Source organism: Apaloderma vittatum, unplaced genomic scaffold, assembly GCF_000703405.1.
Source record: "Apaloderma vittatum isolate BGI_N311 unplaced genomic scaffold, ASM70340v1 scaffold1568, whole genome shotgun sequence".
NCBI classification, from domain to species: domain Eukaryota; kingdom Metazoa; phylum Chordata; class Aves; order Trogoniformes; family Trogonidae; genus Apaloderma; species Apaloderma vittatum.
The window spans coordinates 157,901-183,969 of NW_009728839.1; the positions used below are offsets into that span (position 1 = coordinate 157,901).

At 35.8% G+C, this 26,069-nt stretch overlaps 1 protein-coding gene across 1 annotated transcript in view; it reads right to left on the reverse strand.

The window, feature by feature from the left end:
• LOC104277544 (cadherin-13-like) overlaps positions 1 to 26,069 on the reverse strand; it is a gene marked incomplete at its 3' end in the record, with an annotated part of 221,606 nt that overhangs the window by 156,914 nt on the left and 38,623 nt on the right. The window lies entirely within an intron of this gene.

A 26,069-nucleotide genomic window follows, 5' to 3' on the forward strand; every position in this document is an offset into this window, starting at 1 on the left:
TTATTGTACAGCGATTTATGCTTGATATAGTAATAAGCAGCCCAGGTTGGAGATGCTCCATATATCACTGCATCATTTGCTCAAGAGCAACGGTGATCTCACAAAAAGTAATTTTCCGCAGCAGGATTCTTTAAAATGTTTAATTAGCCACAAGAGGGAGCTACGTACTCCCAGGAATGTAAGGAAGAACACTCAGATACCCTAATTAAGATGCTTATATAATGGCGGCATAGTTCAAAGAAAGTGTATTTCCCAGTTCACACTAAGCTCAGTACAATGAAAAGTTTAATAAAAATCAGGCTTAATTTGCCATATGGTTTGGTGCTTCAACAAAAGCAAGGAAGGAAGAACAGGAGGATTGTCTGACATCTCCTCTGGCAAGACTGCTATTCCGAGCACTGTCATAAACACAGTGCTGTTCATATGAAGATTTCCTGGTTCACAATGCATTTCCACAATGATGTTTTCCCAATTTGCTGGCTGAGAAAAAAAGAGGCCAAATTATTTCTGCTCGAATGTTTACTTGAGGATGTAACTTTTACATTTCTAAAAATACATGAATTACTTTACTGTAGTTACTACTATCTGAAGTCCAGACACAAACACTTATACCCATAATTTGTTCACAGCTTTAGGAACTTCAGTGCAGGTTCTAGCACTGAAAATGCACTTATGACAGTGGCTACGTGTTGCATACAAAGACTCTTCATTCCTAGGAAACAGTCCAGTTAAGGTAGCACAGACTCAAGCACTCATCAACTGAGAATAAGGATAAGGAAGACAAACACTTCATCTGGCTTCCCAATTTCCAGCTATTTCATTTTCTCTTGTTCTGATCTCACAGTTCAAAAGGGCTTTGACATTGCATGGGCAGACGGCATAGACAGAACAGGTGCCAGCTGAGCATCCCACAATAATATAGACTCTTGAAGGCTATTTCCTCACCCAGGACCCAAAGGACAGTATTAGATGTAGACTTAGATATTACTCACTTCCTCACACCCGATAACACCCTCCCATGTCAAGGGTGCATTGGAGAATAACTGTGTTGAAAATTGAAGTGATCCCTGCTAGCCTTGTTAGGACCACATACCTGGCAACCAAGACAAAACAGTATTTGTTCTTTCCAAAAAAAGGCAGAAACTGTACGATTCTACTCAACTAAAAGACACTTTCAACAAAACACAATGTTACTCAGCTGACAGGATCTGCTTTTTGCTGAACCATGGCCAAAACATATTTACCAAATGCTATTTTTCAGCTGACATTATGTATCCCTTCCAGTTAAACACATTTCAGCGATGTGATTCCCCTGTTGTTATGGGTTTATCGCAAAAGTAAATCAGAGTGTTCTCAAGAGAAGAAGAGAAATAGAAGTACAAAAAACCACACTACCGCCAGAGAGAGACTTTACAGTTCTGCAGCCCCAGCAAATCTGTCCTTGACAGCACCATCCGAGTTTACCAGTTTCATTCATTTGCCTCAACCACTTCCATAATTCTTAGTTCTTGACACCATCTGAATTACAGATCCATCATATTAGTTTCACTTTTTAATTACAAAACAAACCCCACCCTCAGGAATGTTTGGTTCAAACCCAGTACTTTTCATCGCAGAGCATTATGCTGTCTCTCTCATGTTTTTTATTTTTGGGGGGGTTGTTTGGTTTTGGTGCTGGTCCCCCTTTTTTGTTTTGGTGCCGCCCCCCCCCCCCCCTCCCCCTAAGCAATTTTGTCCATGGAATATTTAGAGGTGAACTATTTTTTGCTTTAATCACTATGCTCCACAGGGGCAAAACAGTTGTTTAGGCCCATTGTTTAGATATCAGATAAATATTTAAACAGACACTTCCTGTCCTGCCATACTGAAAATTACTCTTTACAGTCAGAGGCTCCATCTGCTCTGTACTGACTCAAATAATCTTTCAACCAAAACAAATGCAAAATATTCCAATCATTATTCAAAAGCACTAACCAGCAGAAACTGCTTCCTTACTATAAGCTAAACATATAAAATTTGTGGTTAAAAAGCAACTTACATAATTTGCTGAGTTTAATAATTTATTAAATCTATTGGTTCTCAATATCCCTATCTTCATTAATTAAATACTAGACAAATTAGTGAACCATGGGAACCAAATTCTGGTCTTTGACAAAGGGAGATGTGTTGGCTAAATCTGACTTTCCTTTATTTCCCACTAGGAATTTTCTTCAGAATTCATTCAATGTAGAGGTGATAGCCAACATTCAGGTGATTTATTCACATTAGTAATGATAATAGAAATTATAAAGCTTCTCTAAGTGACTACTTGCTTTGTTCAGAATAAATAGGGATAAAATCAACACATTATATATGTGACAGCATATATTTTAGGTAATACTTTTCTTGTGCACAAACAGTCAGCCTTGCTATCAGCGTCATTACGTTATCAACCAAAACACATCCGGACAAATGTCCATTCATTATGCTGGCAAAACACAAGCTAAATTAATATAGACAAGTACGAACAATATTTGCAAAATTCAAGTAAACAACAGAACAAAACTTCAATAATTACAGACACTTATGCAATAGAATAATGTAGGCAATAGCACAGTCCTAAATTTCAAAACATTCCGAGATTTCAGGCTCCAGTCTGTGTATGAAGCAAGATTTTCAAAGCTGTATAAATCTCCTAGACTATGTGCTTTCACCGCAAAACTTAAACCTGCCAGTCAATCCATCACTCAAATTCTGATATTTGTGCTTGAACCAGAAGCACAGAATGAAAAGGAAAATGGGAATATACAACACTGACCCAACCTCCTATGTAAAACAAGGTAAAGGAACACAAAGTCAAGGTGAAGAGTTTGATTTCAGACTCAATTTAACTCAGTAAAAAAGCCATAATTCAGTTATTTTAAAAATCTATTTTCTATGCCAGATCTCCAAGAGTCAGATTTAAATGAGTGAAACACATGCCTGGAAAGTGTCTGAAGTTTGCAATTTAACGTGCACTTTAAAAACTCAGTGGCCACTCAGAAAAACTCATAACACAAGATTAGCCATTACCTGTTATTTGCATTGGTTCTCTTAAGACTCTTCTGAATTACAGCAAAAAGGTTCCCTAAGCAGGAACACATGTATTATTTCAATCACAGCTCTATAAACCGAAGCCTTTCACAAAATTTTTGAAGTACTGAGGTCACTGGGTGTACTAATACCATGAATGTGGAAACTTTCATACCAGAGACGTAACATGGGGATACAAAAAAAAAATTAGGAGGCAAAATAAATGAATTACGAAAATGAAAAATCATACACCAATATTTTCAAGAAGGATTTTTTTAGCATCTCAACTATGAGCTTTGTCATGGGAAACACTTCAGGACGTGTCAAATTTAGGAACAATATTGTGAGAATTAAGGGGCATACTTTAACATATTTTTGATGCATGTTTGCAGGACTGATTGCAGGTTACAAATGGTACAAATGTTCCTTGTCTGAAGCAATTCAAACAAAATTGCATAAATATTCTTACCAGGTATCCTATCCAGAACTTTATGTATGTGAAAGAAATGAAACTGGTATTGCTTGAAATGGAGATGCTATATTTAAGTATCTTGTTGGACTAAGGCTCTGCTTCCTATAGAAGCTATTATAGCAGCTGTTACTTTGTTCCACCAGTGCAAATACAATGTTTTAGTAACTGTAATAAAAACAATTCTAAATCTGAAATTTGTCAAGGTTAACAAATCCCACAGAGAAATGTTTCAACAAAATATCTTGACGTATGAAAATGACACAATATATTGAAAACCGGTGAGGCTGATTCACCACCAGTGCTGATTTTTTGAGGTCATTTTAGAATAATCAACACAAATAGCACATTTGATATTGCACCAAAAAAAAACCTTCTCAACATAATGGCTTTTTATCATAATTATGCATAAACTTTTACAAAATTCAGATCATCTTTGTAGTAGATTTATGCAATTTAGGCATGTGGCAGCCCTGTGCACTGGTGGATCTCTTCAGACCGAGGCTCATTATCGTGGCTGCTCGCAGATGCAACAATTCCCTTTGAAGGGCTGGTTGCAGCACTGGGGCACCCGCAGGCTTGTAGTAGGATGCACAGGTGTCCAAATGAAATCACATGAATTTATGCATGTGGCAGCCCTGTGCACTGGTGGATCTCTTCAGACCGAGGCTCATTATCGTGGCTGCTCGCAGATGCAACAATTCCCTTTGAAGGGCTGGTTGCAGCACTGGGGCACCCGCAGGCTTCAACTACAATTGCACCAAATCTGAGGATTTACCCAATAGAAAGAGCTACCAGTGAGCATTTTCTCATAGATCAAAGTAATGTAATTGAATGAAAACATCAAGATCTGTATTATCTTTCATAGCAGGCAATTCTTCAGCTTTCTTTTACTCTTAATTTATAAAAAGCAAGCAGATTAATTGCAAATAATGTTGTCTTCCCCTTTTCCTAAATTATAGTTGATTTCACATGCACATCTGTAAACTCTGGTTTCAGTACACAGAAGATTCCTCCTGGTTAGAGCACGGAGTTTATAAATACAGACTTTTGTAGTCTCAGACTAAAAGTAACTAGAAGTGTTACCTGTCACAGAAGACCTGGATATTTCACTGGGTGATTTGGCCTTTCAGTAGCCATTTAACCACCATATTTTAATTGCTATTTAAGCTACTAACTTTCAACAAAACCCTGTTAGTTGAAGGAATTCGAGAACCACTGGCTTTTGAATGACAGCCAGATGGAGTAGCTCAAAAGCTATTAGCTGTTAGGAAAAAAACTGACTGTGATTGACAATATTAAATTAAGAAGAACTCAAGAGTTCCCCTTAAAAAAAAGTTAGGAAAAAGAAAAATGAAAAAAAAAAAAAAGTATTATTTTGTTTGAGTATTATTTTGTAGAGGTGCTTTGTTGCAAACTTACCAATACTATAAAAAGGCAGAAATGCAGAGACAAATTTTCAACATTTAATATTTTCTAATTGCAGATATTCAGGACATAGGACAGAATACATAATGGAGAGCTGCCACATATGTAGCTAAGTCTACAAGAAGTGGGAGAAAAGAGGAGAACAGAGCCAATTTACAGTATTTTTATCCGTTCCACTATCTATTCCAAATAAGATCAAAGTCTTAACTTATTACTCAAGGCCACTTTTGCAGCATCCAAAGAAGCACAAGGCACTCTGATCTAGTACCAGACTGGAAGCAACACAGCGGCAACTCAGCCACGCTGTGCCCAGTCTAAAATCATCTGCTGCTAAAGGCTAGCGAAGGCTGCCCTGGGTTGTCTGGGGAACATAAAAAACCTAGTTGCTTTCTCTCCCTGCAGCTACAATTACTGCCCCTGGGACTTAGCTACAAATGTTATCTTTAGATCCATGCATGCAGAAAAAAAAGAAATCAAGATCTGGATTAAGTGGGAACTTCCAGCCAGGCGGAGTAATTGGAATTGCAGAATAAGACATCTAAATTGCAGAGCCAACCTGAGAAACTAAATAGTAGTAAAGTGAGAAAAATGAAGCTGGTAAGAATGACTCACCTAAACCCACTCTTTAAAATTGATTCACTTTAATTTTAAGAAATTTGTTGGAAGATTGTGCCTAATTTTATTTTTGATTTAACTAGCAGTCTGTTGAGTCTTGACTTTTGTAAATTCTTTGCAGATAAAATTAACCTAGATGGATAAATACTCTATCAAAAGTATTTAAAAATTGTAATTGAAGGTATTAAAAAAGAAATATTTTTAAAATTTTGTTCTTTTACATGAAGTCAATGTAATACTTCTGGATACTTTAAGAACCTGCTTAGCACCCAATTCCCATTTGTAGCAAACAACCCACAGATCTAATTATAGATTTTCTTCAGTCACTAGTTCCCTAGGAAACAAATCCAAGGCTCATGTCTTGTGCGTGGAAGGTCATAGTAGGAAGATAAATATTTTTCTGTGTTTAGAAACTTATCTAGAGGTCACAGGTCTGCATCTCAGCAGACGTTGGCACTTCTGTCAAGGACAGATGGCAGCTATGTTTAATGGTTATCTTGGATATTTAAAACTTTAAACATTTTAATGTGATGAAGCACTTAATATTTCTATTAGTAAGAAAGCTCTATGATGCCTTTGCTGTAAAGAAAAGGATTTTAATTTCCATTCTCTAAACTCATTTCAGTTTTTAACAACGGGTCCCACTTTACTTTTCATCTTAAATGACATCAGATGTCAATATTCAAAACAGCTGTAAGTAGCTGCAACTTATTCGAAATGATAGGCAGAAATTTACCTTAAAGTCATGAATGGTAAATATGATTTGCGTTTTCTGATACTGGCCTGTGAAATCAGTAATGTCATCAGAAACCAGATCAACGCTTTTAGCTACGTGCATATAACTGCAAAAACCTTAGAACAACAAAAAAAGGGTTCAATAATTGTTACTCTACTTCTGATATCATTCTAATTCATTACTGAAAAAGTCCCAAACAAAACAAAATGCATTGGAAACTCAGATACATGTGAATACATGATGAACAGGAGTGAATGAGGATGAATTCAAGGGTCGCAGAAGGAAGCTTTGTCAGTTTTGTCCTCATTTGTAACACAAAGTCGCTGCTGGGCTCCATCCTGACTCTGGTCTACAAGAAGTTTCAAAGGTTACACAATTAGGCAACAATCTTACTTGTAGTACTGGGCACAAGCCCATCTCCACTTGTTTCCCTGGAAAAGCAACCACCCAGACCCAAGCCCACAAGGAACACAACAAATCCTCCCTACGTCACTGAGTGGATACATAAATAGATGCAAAAATATTTGATTCTCAGAAATGTTTTTGGCTCGCTTACTTTGTTCTGTTAAATTAATATTATTTTTCCTTTGTTTTTTCTTATTTTTTTCTTTTTTTTAACGTTAATTTTAAATTCCCCCATCTTCCTTCTTTTCTTCTGCCTTTTGCAGATACTACCAATTGTGCTACACTGTCTTTTTTTTTCTGTAGCTCTAATGGATTGGACTCTTATTAGTTAGAGGTGAAAAAAAAATCCACATGGTTGGTGAAATTGCTACCACCAGAGAGTATTTCAAAGCTCTTAATGACTCCTAGTCTGAAATTGATATTTCTTTGCTGAATGAGGTGTTACTCAGTTTATTGCACAGAGTGCCACAGACACAATCACCCAGCCAGGGAACGCTTCAGGGAATCTGAGATCTGCACACACATGGTGTTTGGTAAAAAAATAGAAAGTGCAAGTTTTTGCCACAGTTGCAGCCACCTCAGTCACCAAGGCTCAGGCAGCCCCAGCTGATAATTTCCTGATGTGGCTGATGAGCATTTTAACACCACCATTCCTTTCTTAGCCTATTTTTAATAGTAAAAGCGTTAATTGAAAGCGGTTTTGTTAGCACTTCCATGAGTGACCTTGCCACCTGTAACAAAGCTTCAGATTCCAAGTTTATCCAGACTTAGGGTTCTGAGATAATTTGGTTGTCTCAGTGACAGTGTCACTAACAAAGCATGGTGAAACATGTTTTCCATCCTCTATTATGACCTTTTCAATACATAGTTTGCTCATTTTGTCTTCTTTTCTCCAAAGATAAAGGTTCAAAATCCACAGTACATTTTACAAATGTTATCACCTCATAGTTAAAACGCTACCACTAACTTGGATTCACTTTCCCACTTTAAAAAGGAAAGTTTTTAGTCTTACTGAATGCTTGACTCTCGCTAGAATTAGAAATATAATGTATCGAGGTACAGGTTCCAACAGGCAAACAACCTGATAGAGTTGCAATTAGTGACAGAGTTACATTAGTCTCTAGTTTTCTGATGAATATATAATTGCAATAGTCTTATAGGTATATGACTTTATGGAATCATGCTGGGGAATTATGGAATCAATCAAGATGAAATTAGCTGAAAATAACCAAACTAGTCATTGTCAAAATGTAGAACTTAAAACTTGTGTTTAAACTTCTGAAAGCTGGAGGACCTCTGGCATAAAGGAACAATTAAGCTCCATTAATACACACTGTTTTCCAGCATGTCAGTTATTGTTTTCCAGATATATATTATTACCGTCTTCCAGAAGTCAGAATTAAAACTTTCCTAATTTTAATCCAAAAATCTACTGCATCTAAGTAGCCAGTTCTACCACCACAGGTGTACACAAATGACTTTCCCAAATCTTTTAACATTGGAACAATATTTCTGATAAGATTGAGATTGAAAAACTATAACCCTGAAATAATAGTGAAAAATAAACATTGCTTATAAGCCTGCATTTCTTGGATAGCTGCATCCAATAACGCATTCTAATTCTTCACTGCTGAATTTTCTACTGCCTATCTGAGAACTTTGAACTATCGTAGGACACAAAACCATTAGTATACACCACTAAATTTTATCAAATCTCTCAAGCAATTTTGTCAATGGTTAAAATATATATGCTTTAACAATCAGACATAACAGGAATTACTTTTGCTGAATTTCCAGACATATAAGGAAACAGTAAGTCCTGCAACTGTGAAAGGAATACCGAAATTCAAAAGACAAATACCCATGAACGTTCTTTAAGGTTATTTTTCTGACGTCTCTCTTTTCCTCTATTACTGCAGTAAATTTTGAAGTTAGTTTCAGCAAACAGATTTAGTTTGGCATTGCAGGACACATTGTGACCATCCTCAACATCGAGTCTATTAGAGTCAACCGAAAATGTCCTGTAACTTGTGTTTATTCAGGCCCTCACTACTTAGGCTGTATTTGGAGATCTAACACAAAGACAACGTGGCTGTACCTAGTGATAATGTTATCCACTCAAAAGAAAGTTATACCTACACGCTGGATAATTCTGACTGTTTCTAATTTGAAACAAAAGCAGTCTGTTGTGGCTTAATGACAGAATTAATGACTTTTTAATACAAAAAAACCCCTCAGGTAGATTTAAAAATTTTACATTAAGTTATTATATTAGTACAAAACTACTCGAATTAACATAGAAAAGAAATGTACATACTTAAAAACCACAAATGATGTATCTAGTAGACTGGTTTTTCCCTGGTTTGTGTATAGCCCAGTAATCAGTTCATAAAGTAGAATCGTTAGTCAAGGAGGTAGAAAATGTGTAGAGTGAATCTCTGATCATAATATTTTCACTGGAGGTTTTGCCATTTATTCCATGGCATTTTTATTTCTCCTTAAGAGCTGTCAACAAAGCTGTGTGTTATCTCAAGATATAACACACTAAACATACAGTAATTTAAGGTGTTTGCAGAGCCGCAGAAGATGGAATGTCTTTTCTTTCCAAGCTACTTGGAAGAAGGTCTTTAGAGTGTACTGTTAAATTTCTAAAACCCCCAAAATAGATAAAGAGTAATCACAAATTATTGGTGAAATTATTGATGAAATCAATACGATTCTTTTTACTGGTGCCCACCAAGAACTTTATCTTGATGTACACACTGTAGGAAGGTCTTCACCTATTTGTAGCTTTCACAAGGGCTCTCTCCAACAAAATCACAGACAAGATATTATTTATGTTTACACTGATGCCTCAGTATACCTAATTCTGAACTTGAAAAAACTATTTAATTCAGTTTTGCAACATCATCAATTACCCAAACTTAATTCACACAGAAAATCGTCAATCTAGACTAGCGTGATAATTCACAATTTTTTTAATTTTCTTCCTCAAAAAACTAGAAGCTGAGCCATAAAATTTAACTACGCATAACATCTACATTTTTTGACTCAGCAAGTCAAAAGTTGTCTTCATTCCAAGTGAGGGTGTCGTTGCTTTAGTTTTTTTTCCTATTGACACAGATATTTATATAATTATACGTATGCATAAACATATGCAAGAGGGTATAAAAATTGGCATCTATATATTAAGACACAGTTTACTGTACGTGTACAAACATTAATGTGCTTTCAGAAGTTTCACTTCAGCCTACGCTAGTCAGTAAGAGAAAAAACAGACGCTCAAAGTCCTGCAGGCAATAAGTCAAATACGTGTTCATCACTCACAGTTATTGATATGAAACCTTCCTTCAGCTCACGGCGCTAAACCAAACTGCTTATCAAAACCTGCAGTCCCACTGGAACAAATGCTTTACTATGGAAATAAATCACAAAGCAGGAATAACCTACACCTCAGCTTACCAGAGCTTTTGTACTGTTGAAATAAGCCAAATTTGTAACAGAAAGTACAGGTGTTATTAACTATCTTTTTAACACAGTGAGATCTAATACAATGCCAGTACTTAGCAAGTATTATCTTAAGTATCCCTAATGCCACTGATTTTCTGTAGTGGCAAACAAACATTAACCTGATTTAATCTAATGATTCATTTAGAAAAAGAATCCTATACACTTCAAAAAATCTCCTACAGAAGTCACCTAAAAAATTGGAGTGATTTCAAGGATACTGGAAAGAACTGCACAGCTGCTTGATTTTGGGTCTGAGAGATTATTAAGAAGATTTATTGATATATCTTTGAGAATAAATAACAAATAATCCACAGAAGCAAATGCAGAATGTTAACTTCGTTGAGTAATTAATTACACTGCATGTAAAGTTTGATGTAATCTCTTTGATTAAGACACCTTATGCAAGAATTGAGCCAACTCAGTCTCTTTTTGACCATCACAAGGAAAAAATCCCTTGAAGTTAGATGACACAGATTCTTCAAACTATTTTCCAAATTTTCAAAGTGCACTGATAAAGATCTTTCCCTCAGCTTCCACTATATGAAAAAAAGCTGTGATATAATTATATGAAGCTATAATTCTCACAATCAGTATTGTCTACTTTTGCAAAAGACTCAAAGAAAAAAAAATCTACAAACTCGAGATTTAGCTTCAGTAATAGCTTCTTTTCCTTAAAGATCACACATTATAACCTCTCGACATTTTAAAAAATAAGTATTAGAGATGCACTTAAACTGCCGACGCTGTGTCTAGATACAAAACATTCCCAAAGTTTAAGCTGACCTTTACAGGAAGCTCTAGGTTGAGCCCAGTAATATACTTTCTAAATCCTAACAGGTGTTACTGTTATCATGTCCATCACCACTACAAAATAAATAAATAAATGATTAAAATAAAACAAAAGATTCAGTTCCAAAAGCATTTTTCTTGGTCACTTATCTCTGTTTTTATGCCATATACAACCAAGCTTTTCAATTTTCTGTGAAACCTAGTCCATCAATACAGCACTTACATCTTTTCATAACAAATACACCTTCAAAAAACCAATATTTCATTACATCTAAGCTGATAGGAAAAAATATTCCATATCAATATCGACTAAGGTAACAATTCTATTTGTAGGCTCCCATCACCAGCTATTAACAGTTAGAATTTTAGCATTCAAGAACCCATATAATACAAAGAACAGAATGATTCTGTTCCTGAAGCTGAATAGAATTTACCTTTTAGAGGAATGAACAGGAGGATAAATATACACAAGGTCCTGTAATAAGAGGTTTAATTTTGCCCAACAGATGTGGAAAGTTGAGAAAAATTTGTAGGCAATAGAAAGAGGTTGAATCTTTTTTTTAAAGGTAACAGTATATTCTTTAAACTTGCTAGTTACTATGAGATTGTCAATTTATCAGTTATCAATACATTCATCTTAATTACAGTTATTACACAACTAAAGCATCACTTTTTTCCAAAACAAATCACCCATTTCTAGCCTTTCTAATTCACTTGTGATTAAATACAAGAGCTTTTTCCCTACCTGTAACAGCATTATCTTTTCTAACCGAAAAGTCAGATGATTTCCAGTCACATACTATTGCTTACCATAACATTGTTCAATGTCAAAAAATACAATTTAAAGCTAATGGTAAGATTTTGTGAAAGTTTAAGCTGTTAATTATTAAACACTTAATACATACATAAGTTTGGTGCATAATGGCTATGCATTTTACGTCTTGCAGAATGTGAACATAGCTACTACTGTGAGGAAAAGAAACGTTTAACGCTTTAGCCGAGATGAAAGAAAAGAAGAATAAAAACATCCAGGAAGTAAAAGTCTTCACACTGAATAAACCAGAGCCCTGCAAAAAGAAAGAAAAGTGGAATATTTGTATAAAGTATCCTAAATGTTAGAAAGTTATTCATGCTCTTGTAGCAATGAAGTCCTACTTCTAGATGAGCTTAGGAGTCAAGGAAGTTCTGTTGCATCCACCAGAACAAGCTAAAGCAATTTTAAATCTCTCTTAAGAAGAGCTTTTCAAACCTTCTTAGCGGGGAAGGTCTGATACAGCCTGGCCCTCCTACTCTGAAAGGCACAGAGAGATATTGTAACATTCATATTACTTTCAGAGAAAAAAGACTGGATTTATCAAGAATATTAGCGAGTCTCAAATGAAAATACAATTGAAATGCTTGAAGATCCTCTGAATAATATGCTGGCATATGTAATGACGAAGGCACAAGAGCACACCCATCTCCACAAAGAATTCAGCACAAAATATATGTGGTTTTCTCTTTTAATTTAAGGGAAATGGGGGTCTCAAACTGTAGGGATAATTAATGACATAAATCAAAACTTTAGATTAATGAAGCAAGTTATTTTCTCCAGGATCAGACTTTGCTGTTTAATTTTTTTTTGAAAATTAAGGCTGCAGGCATATGATCACAATTCTTAAATAAAAATAAAAATCAATTTAATGATATAAGTAATTATTTATTTTTTGGAAATTAGTCAACAACGTATGGTGGAGTTAGAAAAAATCATTTAACAAGGTCTACGAATTTTATTAATAATGAAAATCACCTTTCTATGTTTCTATGGCTACACTTAATGTGTCTAGAATACAGAAAGATCTTAAAACAGTCCCAGGATTACCAGCTAATATGAAGAGCAGAGAGAGTTTTGAAATAGATATTTACAAAGAACAGTCTTCTCAATTACAAATTATCCATTTCTATTTCTGCCAAGGGAATCAACAGGCAAGAAAACAGATCTCTCCTCCATTAGGATCACTTCTCCAGATCTATCACTTTGGCATATCTTAGACTTTTTCAATTGACAACACAGTCCGTCAAGCCTTAAACTAAATTTACAGAGCAGTACAACAATTTTATGTATATGACACTATGTTCAAAAACGTAAACCTATGAGCTCCTCAATTCCTGCAGTTAAGACTAGGGATACACACCCAGTACAACCACAGCTCTGAGGTGTGATCCGTCACTGGGTTGCAGTATTGTCTTTCTGCAGGTTTGGTATTCCACTCCAAAACAAAGGAACATTAAGCATAACACGTCTGTCTGTGACACCCTAACAAACACATTGCTTGGGTACAAGGGTGTTCAATGGATGTCAGACATATTCTGTACACTTAAAGTCTGTTACCTTCACAGCACTACATTTTACTGATATCTAGATATCACAGTTTCCTCACTCGTAACACACAGCATCTCTTTGCTTCTCACTTCCTCAAGTAATAGGAAATGTGTATATCTTGAAAATAAAGAAAAGAAAACATTGGTTGAAATGTGTAGCCCTTCTCAATGAAGAAGGAGAACTGAAACCTTAAATCACCCAATTCAAAAGCTCAACTTCAAATTACTCCAACCTCCAGTTGGACAATTTCTGTATGGTTAACACCTTAGGACAAGTCTACCGGCAAACAGCCTGTATGACAGCCCAGAATCACAGGTATGAAGAGCATAAGAAAGCCTAAGTAGGGAACCAAACTAAATCACAGTAGCCTTCTAAAAAACAGGACAACAGTTTTCTCCAAAAGAAAAAGGAGAAAGGGACAAAGACAAGGGAGTACTTTCTGAGCAACTCTAGGAACTACGCAACATTCAGGAGCATCCAGAACTTCTCCAGACACTCAGGGAGTTGTATGCAGTGCAAGACAGAGTGGCTTCTATCAACTACTGCATTTTTCTACCTATTTCAATAATCAGACATTATAATATTTTCTTTCACATTGCAGGAGAGCTGGAGGTGCCCAAATGCTCATAAATGTCACAAGAAATAACTGTTTAACTCCAGTCTCTAACTGTGGATTACACACTGTCATGCTGAAGGAAATGAGGCACCTAAATTCCCCTGAAAATGTGTGCCTTAGTAACATAAATCTTACTGCTTTCAGAAATAGCTTTTTATTTCTAACAATAATAAAGCAATATTTGAACACAAATAATGAGCCAGACATCCCTCACCCTTTCTGTCTACTTTCCAGATACGTTTGCATGACATAAACTGTCAACAATTTTCTAGAGCACTATCATATCCATTCTTAGTTGTTTCTTCTTCCAAGATGATGAGCTCTGCTCTCTTTAAGCTCTCAGTTTCTTGCCTCTGACTATCTATGTTGCCCTTCTCTGAAGCTCCTCTGAGTCTGCTGCATCCTTTTTATGATGGCATGACAATAAAATTCTGTTTGACATCTGGTAACTGTTAAGGATTGAGATGACTTTTCAGAGACCAATCCACAATGGTTCCAGAACGACTTCTAAATTTTATATATAACTGATTTGCAGTTATCAATAAAATCATTCAGTATTGTTAAATCTTTCTGTAATCCTATAATGTTTTTATTACTTGTCACTCTCTTAAATCATTTTGAATTATCTGCAAACTCTGGCACCTCACCGTCTCCTATTTCAGATAATTTTTATTGTGTTAAACGTCACAAATCACTGTATAGATCCCCGAAAATATTAATTGGTAAACTGTTCCCATTGAAAATCTACTTCCACACTGAAATTTCAATCTTTTTTAGCCAAAAAATAAAAAGCATTCTTAGTAGAGAAATCCGAGTTTGGTTTATTGATCAGATTTATCTACACCCTTGGCTCCTCCATAGATATTAATGCATTTATGAGATATGACTTGCCTTCAGAAGAGCCATGTTGACTATTCATTTTATGAACATGCAAAAGTTTATCTATTCCAGCAAGTGTTACAGCTTGGCTTTGGCTGATTCACCTAGCGTGGCTGCGGGATTCTGAGGGCTGCATTTCCCAATGAACTTCAAGGCTTCCTGGGATCCTTTATAAAACGGATGGGCAGTATATGACACCTACACTGAAGTGCAAGTGAAGCCAGCGCTTGTGAGTAGATACATGTCACAGGACTTCAACAACTCCCTGCTTGAACTCTCTTCAAATTTGGTCTTTGCTGTCTTCCAATATTCATTTTACTGGTTTGCTCTGTATCCACGTCTTCTGACCCTTCAGTTTTGAGATGCTCCTTCAAACTCCTGTCCCCTTTCCCAGTTGAGAACGTTTGCAGTGTGACTCAGTCTCCCTTGCAGGGAACATGCTAGTCTCCACAACACTTGAAAACTTTTACTAGTAGTTTATAGTTTATTCTTCCATTTTGACAGGACTTTTTAAGGGAGGTTGGGGATCTCGAAGAATCCTCTCACAGTCTTTCTGAGCCTCCAACGGAAATAACTTTTTGTCAGCTATTTGCTTGTCACACAGGTTTACAAACCCCCAAATCTCCTGTCAGTAAATTCATGACTGAAACCAATGGCAGATACTGCTACTAAATTATTGGCAATGAGATAATTTCCCTAGCTCTTCTACACAATAATTTCTTACTTTGAAAGCTGCTGCATAAGGGTCCACACAGCTCATTACACAATCTGCAGGGAGTTCCTCTTTGAGAGAATGAAGGACAAAATATGGCAGCCTGGCTGTATTTTGCCTCTTGTCCTTGATTTAGAAAGCTGATGGGAAAATTTCAGTCTAATTTTAAAAATATAATTAACTCTGACAGTCTAATAAGAATTTTAGAAAATCGTTCTTTTGGTAAGTATGTGAAGAAAAAAATATTTTTTTCCTCTTACATTTGCTATGAATATTACACAAGAATGCACTGCACCTGTCTTCATCTGCTATAAATTAATATATATATAAAGTGTACACACAAGTTATGATCAGTGAACACGTGCTTAGTTTGTTCCCAGAATTAAAAGGCTGTTCAGAACGGCAAAGTTTTCAATAATAAAACATTTAGTCAAAGCTTACTTTCTTGTAAACAAGAAAAGAACTGGAGGATACATTCAGCAGCTAGCAGGTTCAAGAGTTCATACCATGTGACTGTGAATTACATCTGTATCTTTCTATCTAAAGAGTTTGAAACCACTATTCTTTCTGGAATCTTGGAAAAATAAATACAATAATTTTTCTACTACTTACAAAGAGCAACCTTCATCAGCCATCTCCTAAAGGGAACAATATGCCTGTTTTTTAAGATTTCTCATTAACAGATAATTATATTTTTTTCCCAAAGCATTACTGACCGTATCATGATTTCTGTAAAGGAGATTTTTTTTTAAGGTGATTATTTATTAAATAATAATTACCCTTAGATTCTTGCAAGAAAATAAATTAATAAAATTCAGTAATGGTACTATATGACTTTTGCTTAAAAATAAATTAATCCACATATAATTGATTCTATTAATTTAAATTAATTTTCATGTTCCAGTGACCCATAGCAAATTCAGATTTAAAAGCCTAACAGCACAATAATAATGGATGATGTTGATTTATTATGTATTCCTATTTACACAATTTCAGCATGCTCTGTATTGTTCATAAATTTTATTGGTAATAAAATTCATATAGATCCTCATAGTTTTTGCCTTACATAATTAACAAGTTCCCTACTGTTCTTTGAATACGCCTGATTTAACGATTATTCCAATCCTACAGGGAACAATAGCTTCTTCAGTAACATTTAAGGGCTTGTTTGTCAAGTAGAAAAGAATCCTTTGAGTGATGACTGTTCTGCTAAACACCTGCTTCTTTAGTCTGGTCTCCTAAAAAAAAAAGTGTTTATATTGTCTGATCCATTTTAAGCCTATTGGTTAGTCTCAACCAAATTTGACCCCAAAAAAATCCAAGATACAAAGTTCCTAGAAGTTCTGTGAAAATTATAGCATATAAAACAAAATGAGCTACTAACACCTGCAGAGACAAAAAGGTAGGAAAAGTTTCCATTTTGCACATGTATATTCATTGCCCAGTCAGGCTCACTGTAGCTCCAGGATGTGCTCTCTCTTATCCCAGTTTGAAATGCCAGAAAGCAGAAAATAGCATTAGTGGTGCTGAGGGCACTGTGGGATGATTTACTGTCATTGTGCTTGAGGTGTTATCACACGTAAGAGGACCCGGCTTTGTTGCTGGAAACTAATATTTGTAGGTAACCAGCCCTTATCACTTCAATTGCTCATGAAAATACTTGTATTGCTTTGTAAATCAGGTCTGAACATGAATTTCTGCTCAATTAGTACAGCCCCTGAACTCAAGTTGTAGCCACACTCAGCTACATCCATGCTTCCTCATTATTTTTTTTTGCAATTCTAATAAGCAAAAAATATATTAAGACACATGTTATTGGATTACAGGGATCACTGCTACTTTCAATTTTTGGACTTCATTGTTGTACAGATTTCTATTATCAAAACCCATTCTCATCTCCAGCAAGCTCAATTGAAAATGTAAGCTTAATAGTTTCATCCATGCATTGTAGAAATGAAAGAAAAACTTCTGAAGCAGTGCAAAAGTAGTTATATTGAAAAAAGAGACAAATTTGAACCCTGAAGAAAATCCTATTTTCCAAATGTACTTTAATAATTTTCCCTATAAACACAGTGAAATAAAGTACAACCTGACATGATCAGCTTAGTTCATGCTTCCTTCAAGCATTCTCCTTCCCTCTACAACCTCTCAAAATGATCAACCTGATCAAAAGTCCTTTCCCACTTTGATGGGAGAATTTCTGTTAGCTTCAATGTGCTTACAGTCAGACATCATTGTACAACGATATAGTAAAATGCTTTAGTATGTGCTTAACAAACTGTCACTCCACGGAAGTGCTGAGTGATGAGGACAAGCTTATAAAGACTGCTACATCTCAGGTTAAACCACAACTCAATCTAAATAAAATTGCTAAAATAATGTGCTGGCAAAATTTTGCGCAAATATTTTAACAGTCATTTAAATTCTTAGAATTTGTGTAAATAATTATTTCATGTTATTTACTTGTTCTTCAGAAATATGAGACAGATAGTAAATGGCACCTGTAAATGATACTTGTTGAGATAAGAGCAGATGAAACTGGGAGACTTTCCAATAGAAGTAGTATGTCCTCACAGCAGCATTTCATTGATTAAAATGGGAGAAAAAGCAGATACAAAGTCAATAGCATCGACAAAGAAGAGAGTACCTGAAATTCTGGATATGTGTGTACAAGCCTGTAGTCATTTCTTGCTATGCACTTCTGAGTATGTATATGTATATAAATACAGTATGGAGGGCATGATTCCTGAATATAAATTTCAAACATATAAATTCCAATATCTATCACTGTTCTTTATATCTATCACTGTTCTTTAATTACAGAACATTGGAAAGCAGGTTAACCCAAAAGTACAACTGTCCAAACTTTCATTTGCCTTTGCTTAAGCAACGTTTCAATAGCAGAAAGTGATTTTTCTCTTTTTGGCTGATTTTAAAGAAAGTACTCAAATTAGAACGTTCTTTTCAAAAGATAAGCAAAAGGAAACAGGAGATTTCTATAATTGGAAATTTTAGTTCACCAATGGATCATTGGATCAGGGTCATCTGACCCTGAAAGAAAAATTGGTCAATAGAATAGAGCAGCATTTACTTAAAAATCAGATTAATTATGATTAAGCACAACAGCTTGTCTTTAAATAAGGCAAGGCAAAAAGATGATGTTCTCATTGTACACTTAGAGGTGTGAAGACACCTGTAATTTGGTCAAGCAGATGAGGCCCTCTACAGACAGAGAAGATCAGTCTCAGGGTCCCAGGAAACATTTTTGTTAGTGTGAGGGTGACTGAGCACTGGAAGAGGTTGTCCTGGGAGGACATAGAGTCTTCCACCTTGGAGACACCAAAAAGTCACCTGGACACAGTCCAGGGCAACTGGGTCTAGGTAGCCCTTCTTGAACAGTGGGTTGGACATGAACTTTAGCCATTCTGTGATTCTGCCCCATAGACCACAAATGACTTAGCTCACTTCTGAATTTCACAAATAGGGTTGCAAAGCAAGCTGTAAAGATGATTCACTAGAAAGCTTAAAAAAAGAAAGTTGCCTTTAGAAGGTAGTTGGAAAAGAGCAACAAATGTTTTGGAAAGGAGAAGAAAAAAACTTTATAGAATTAAAACACAGCTGCCATTATAGCTATTGGCATCACACTCCTTCATCTAGCCTATTAATCTGTTACTATATCTCACTCTAAATTGCAACAGAAAAAATTCAAAAGAAGAACTATCCATGTATGATAAAACCAAGAGTAAAACACAGAAAGGTTAAAATTAGTTAGTAATCATTTAAAGGATCCAAAAGTTAGTTAGAAGGAAGAAAATTACTACTCCCTGAGTTACAGCTATTTACTCCACCTTACAGATGAGACATACATAATATGTATAATTTTTCCTTCTGAAAATACTCAGTCAGGCATCTTTTCTTAATACATCTCAACAAGTCACAGTTAGTAATATCAAATTTGTCACCAGTCCAGTTTGTAAAATGCCTTTAATAAAGTCTTTCATTAATGGAAGTACCAAGGTTGACAGTATGACAGTATTTAGTTTCTAAATTGGCAGGGATAAGTTATTTTTCTTCCTAAAATGCCATTCATTTGGGAATTGCTCCATATTACACTATACACTTGTTAACAACTGATTTTGCATAATAGGAAACCAAAGGAATAATTTGGAATGAGGGTATAGTGTTCAGATAACAAATCACATCCAAAGTAGTATGAATTAATTCACAGCTATCAAATAAATATCTTAATTGATTTAAAGGAAGCTCTATGGTCATGTTCTCTCCACGGACTTCTATGTTGTGCAGATCTCATCTTCTTGCTAGTGATATATTAACAGAGCACACAGCTAAGCAATGCTGGAAGGGGCTTTCTGGCTGCTGCTGCTGGCAGCACTCTCCATTCACAGTGTGCTCAGCAAGATCAGGTACAGAATCACACTCTTCATGTGACTCTTAAAACACAATACTTTGGTAATTTACTGGCAAGGACAGACAAATTCCCCCTTTACCTTCATTTGCAACCATTTAAGATATCAACGTCTCTGATCAAAGTTAACAGTGTGACAGTTAGACTGTAGTAGACTTTGCTGAACAGCTTCAGAGAGTAAAACCTCTTCTGTTTGGTGCTCTCTTTAAGGCCATTAGCATGATTTGTTACGAAGTAGGAAATTAAGTACTAGATATTTCAGTATTGGGCAGAAAGTTTCATTTCATCGTTGCCATAAAACTGCTTTATCTCCAAAAAACTTGTAACTATAGTAACTAGATTAGAAAGTATACCTCAAATGTTCACATTTTTTTTATTAACAACAAACACTGAAAAATTTGATAAATTCTTATTATTTTCTAGTTTTCCAAGGCATCTGCTTCTCAAGTGTGATTCTTCTGAAATATCTTAAGTAAACAGGAATATGTTAACAAGGCTTTCCATTAAATTTCTGTTAGCTTAAAGAGAACAAACATATTCTGCTGGAATTGTTTATGTGACTATCAATATCTTTTGAAAAGCGGAAGTTTGAAGAGAGACCTTTCAGAAAAAGAGATAAATTTGAAGTGCTGTTTTCACTTAATGGTTTGTTAGGACATCAAATACATATCCTTTAATGAAAATTAATATGCTGCAGTTTAATAATTCATGTACTTGCATTGAAAACACTTTAAATTAATGGAGTGCTGTTCATCTCATTATATTCATTGCTGAGGTAGGTTGGTATTTCTCCATGAAGGTCAGAAGTGTGCCAATCCCTCATGCAAGCCATGAATTTGATCAGATGTTAAACTCTGACATCTCCAATGGTCCATTTGGGTCCAACTCTGCAGGGTATTACACAGTTTCAAGAACACTAGAATAGCAGGAAACCTCTAGGTGCTTGTTCTTTCAGGATCAGAAGCGGCAGTATTATGCAACTGTGATCATATATTTATCAAACTTTGTATTCCCTACTCAGTACTTCTGTCAGAAATTAATTCCTCTTCTCTGGGGGCTAGAGACTCGTCTTCTACTCTTACGCCAAAATTTATATCCATTAGTTATTACGCCAGCGTATTTCTTTCACTTAAATCATTACACTCACCCTGGATTTTCAGAGAACACTTACTGTGCTAGGCTGAACAAATTGAGCTCATATATAATTTCTGGCCATTATTACTGTACCAGTACCATAACTTGATTTTTCTCTAATCCTAATCTTTTTTTCTTGCTGGATTAGAAAGAGTTTTATTTAAAACTGTCTTTACTGCCCAAGTGCTATTCATTAGTAACACTTCTTTTCTGCCCCCATACATTTTTGTGTGCCACTCTTTGTTTGCTGCTTCTGTTTATATATCCTCATCTGTGGATGTGTCTTTTCCTGCACCGAATGACAGATAAAAGGAGAGCACTCTGCTAAAGTATATCTGTCATCAGACTTTGATGCAAGAAATCAGAATTCCTTGTACCCAAGTAATACCATCTACTCTCTGAAAAAGGTCCTCAACCTGCAGTGCTTCCCAAGAGCAAATCATTCCAGCATCTGGCACCACTTTTTCAGCTGTCACTGAAGTATTCTTGTATACTGGACAAGTCATAATCCCTACTGATGACCCTTTTATGAGTATGTTATTTGGAACAGCCTGATCATTACATTTGATGTGGTGATGATTCGAAAACAACCAAATGGATCAAGAAATAATTAAAAGAAAAAACCTGTAGATTTTTTTTCCTGTAGGTCTCAGACCCACTTCTAATTCCATTGTGACTCTCTCCCCATCCTGTCATTTTCTGCCTAATTTTGTGGTAGAAAAAATGCACTTCTTAATTCAGCTTTTATTTCACTGTTCTTCTTGTCCCTCTGATGACTTTCACATGTCCTCCTCTAAACTGCATTCCTTCTCTAGATTTTCTTCAGAGGTATGACCATCTCTCTTGACACTTCTATCACTTTCTTTTCAAACTTTTGCCTGAAGTTTGGCATTTTTTCCAGCTACTTCTTTAGTACTTACCACTTCTCCAAAGCATGTAATTTTTCCTATATAAATGGCCTCAATCAGATAGCGACTCAAAAATAATAAGCTTCCAGCAGCTTTTCCATTCAGTTATTTTCAGTTTCCTCCTCTCTTATTTTTTTTCTGTCGCTGCTTTAACAGACAAGTTGTGTTTTCTTTTTGCCTTAAATTCACAGCTCAGAGGAGGAAAAAAACCACCACTTCATAGATCTTAAAGATTTCTATCCTGTTTGCCCCTACTTTTACTCTTGAGTTTTTGTTTAGGTCAGTCTTGCCATCCAATTATCATTTCACAGCTATATGTACATCAGCCCAAACCAGAGTCAGGGGGTATCTATACAGTATCTGATGGAAAATGTCTGAACCTCCTTCTCCTTCTGAAAGGACAAAACAGCCAACTAACAAAGAAAAAGAAAAGATCTCTCACAGGCAATAAAATGTGACACTGCTTCTTCTTCATTTAGCAGTTTCCTAACTTTGTTTTCTGGCCTTCACTGAGCATAAAAAGCCCAGCTGATTTTCACTAGGCCACACATTGATTCCAGATCTTATGTATCAACAGTTCATCATCATATGAATTAAAACACTAATTCTTAGGAAGGACAATTCCTTTAGATTAAAGAATAGAATTGTGGATTCATCATATATCCATCAACAAAATCCATCCTTTCAGCCTATATTACTTTACAGAAATCCTTCTCTCCTAATGGTGGGAAGAAGAGCTGGAACTTGTTGGCCATCTCCACAATTACTTTGCTGCACTTTGAGCTCTGCATTAGTTCAAGGATTAAACTTTTAAAAGTACCATCATGTAGTTGATCACCACAGTTCAAGTATGTCTGGATCAAATAGACCATAGAACCAGCGCCCTGAAGTTAATCTTAGAAAAATTTTCCATAGCGTAGTGAGAATTATGGTGATAGATTATTCACAAGATAACCCTGCATCCCACTGTTTTGGACTTCATTTGACTTGATGTGGACAAATAAACCAGAAAAGTAACATATGGAGAGAGACTAAAAATTAAATACCATATCCCTGTGCTACATCAGCAAGAGCTAAACAAAACAGTCAACAGTTGTAGCCTGGGCCATCTGGTCACAAAGGCCCATATTACCAAGGTTGTATTAAAATATTTCCATCTCACTATCTTCCCTCAGGAATGAAGGATAATATGCAGAAGCTTAAATTCTGCTAAAAGGTGAGATTCCTCTACCTGCCAGCACAGCGCATCTGTGATAGCTATTTAATTAAGAGATACCCTAATGAAGGGTGTGCAAACGGCAAGGCAGTAACCTAATTCCTAAGTGGTTATGCTGGAAAGCCAGTAACAGCACAGAGAACAAGGAAATACATGTGTGCAGAGGCTGTTAAGCTAAATGCTAATTTGAATTTTTGTAATTAATTAAAACAAATCATTTTCTCCATTTGCCCAGTGTCGTGTCCTCTTCCTGATTTATATTACCAAAGCTTAATGAATAAAGTGCCCTAAAACCCCCATTTTTGATGCTATTGTTTCCTAATTATAAAATAAAACACAATTAATTTTTCTCCCCCTGCTTTTGCACATCTGTGCCGCTCCCAGCAAAGCGCTAACAGGCAGTTCAACTGTTGATGGCTGCTGCAATCACTTCCAAAAAACCTTGTGCATTTGTAGGCGACATAGCATGGTTTGGAAAGCGAGTCAGGACAGATGAATAAACTACACTGGTAATTTGCTGAAGCAGGTGAAAGAAACAGAAAATAATGCACTCGGGTGCAAATGAAAACCTAACTTTTTGTATGGGCATCCAAACTGGACCACATGATGGCATCAGATAGAACTAGTCTTATCTGGAATCATCACTATCCTCTATTTCATTCAGTCAGGGAAGCTTCACATTCCTGATGAGCGGAAAGTGTAACACTACAGTAATAAAGATGAAAGCAAAACAGAAGTTGGAATGTTTTTTCACACAGGAGAATGTGTGGGTTTTCCCTCCCCAAACACACGCATTATTGTATTGCAATTCCTTGTCTCCAAATTATTTTATTACTATATTTGTTGCTACATCTGAATTAAACGGCTCCACAATTCAACCTCACAGAGATTTGACCAGGGGTGCCCAGAGGAGCTCAGAAGGACACTGCTCATGGTGCTGAGCAGACAGGGTGAGCCCTTGCGAGCCACTACAGTGTGAGACAAACTCTTCTGTTCCCACCACAGCAAACCTACACGGGTCCTCAGCCTGTAGGTTACACAGCCTGTAGCTGTGCCAGCTGCTGGCAGCTACCTGACTAAAGTTTGATCCACTTTCCTTTCTTCTTCCCTCCTTTTAAAAATTCTATTATAAAGTGCAAATTATCCATTCTCTGTGTTTTCTCTCTTCCTCACAACACTACAGAAATCACTGCTATTAAAAATACACTTGCAATGTCCCCTCACAGTGATTAAAACAGAGCAGAGATGGTAAAGTTTAGACTCAAGAGAAATTCATACACATCAGAAGCTGTAATTAATCAGTCCACGCAATCTCCTTCGAGACTTTTGAAGATAAGACCCTAAATATGGTGGGAGAGGAAATAAATGTCTTTCACGTGCCTCACAGAAGCAGGCAACTAAATGATTTTTTGCAGTTTCATGACGCTACGTGCAATTCACAATAAACATCTGAAGTTAAAGTGCAGGATTTGAAACAAGTGCATGAACTGGGTGTCTAAGGCTCTTTAGATTAGTACAGACTATTCTACTTCTGAAGCCTTCATGGCCTATCTTATGAAGATCTGTGACATGTCAAAAAGACCTAGAAAAATTGCTTTTATTTTCAGCACTGACTCTACTGAATTTTTTAGTTAGGGAACAAAAGACTCTCTTCCCTACCATCAGTATATCTGAGGATCCAAACTTTTTTATTTATGCTTTGTTAAGCATTCAGTTGAAAATTACTGCAGTTGACCTAGAATATTTCATTCTATTATTTTAAATACCTCTAAAAATTTTATTTCACTTGACACATATACACTCTATGTTACTACTCAAGTCTAGATATGAGAAATAGACTGAAAAAAATATATTTGAAAACTTTAAAAACTGACGACAGTACAAAGCATTTCAAGGTGCTGATCATTTGCAGTGTCTGTAACTTAAACATTAGTTGAGGATAGGTATGTCTCAGGGCCTTTGAAAAAGACTGTCAGACGCCTTTACGCTTCTGTGCTTGTACATTATCTAAAGCATTCGTGATCCCTGACTAGCATTTCAGGAATGAGAACAAGTCAAGATTACAAGATGCCAGGAAAACCTGCATGCACAAATAGGACCTGGACTACTTCAGATCCAAACATTCAGTGCTCACAAGCAGTAGGGTTGGAAAGGGACAGGGAGAAATAAATCAATAATAAAACATAGAAAAAAAGACTATAAATCTGTGTATAAGTAACCTCTTTAATCCCCTCACTGCTCTAAAATTGCAAAAGAGAAGTGTTAAAGATTATATATTAACCATCAATATTTGCTTCAGTTACTGATTATTAATTCTCAAACACTGAAATGTGAAGGGAGAAGCTCAGATATGGCTTTAGAAATTTCAGGACACATTAAAAAATACTTCAGAAAAATAGAAAAACTTAGGGAAATTTATGATATCTGTATAAATTATTGATGAGAAAAGGGGAGAAAATGAAAACTTCATTAATTATTCTTTCTTCTTACTGATAGGAAAACAAACTTTCCTAATTATTAAAGTAACTGATTAGGTGCCAGCTGGCTAAATTACACATTGATCTAGAGTAAAATTCTGCCCTCAAGCCATGCATTTAGCTCCAGTGATTATATCGATGGGAATTAGGAAGAGACTCCACAGCTGTAAAGGCTGTCATGTCAGTAACACACGTATGGAAGTCAGGGTGATGTATAGGAGTCCCTGTTTCAAAGCTGCCAACATGCAAAATATATTCATGTCTTTATAAGTTTGGATGCCTAATTGACCATTTGAACAATTACTGTTATTTTAGTTTTAATGACTTTGAATATAC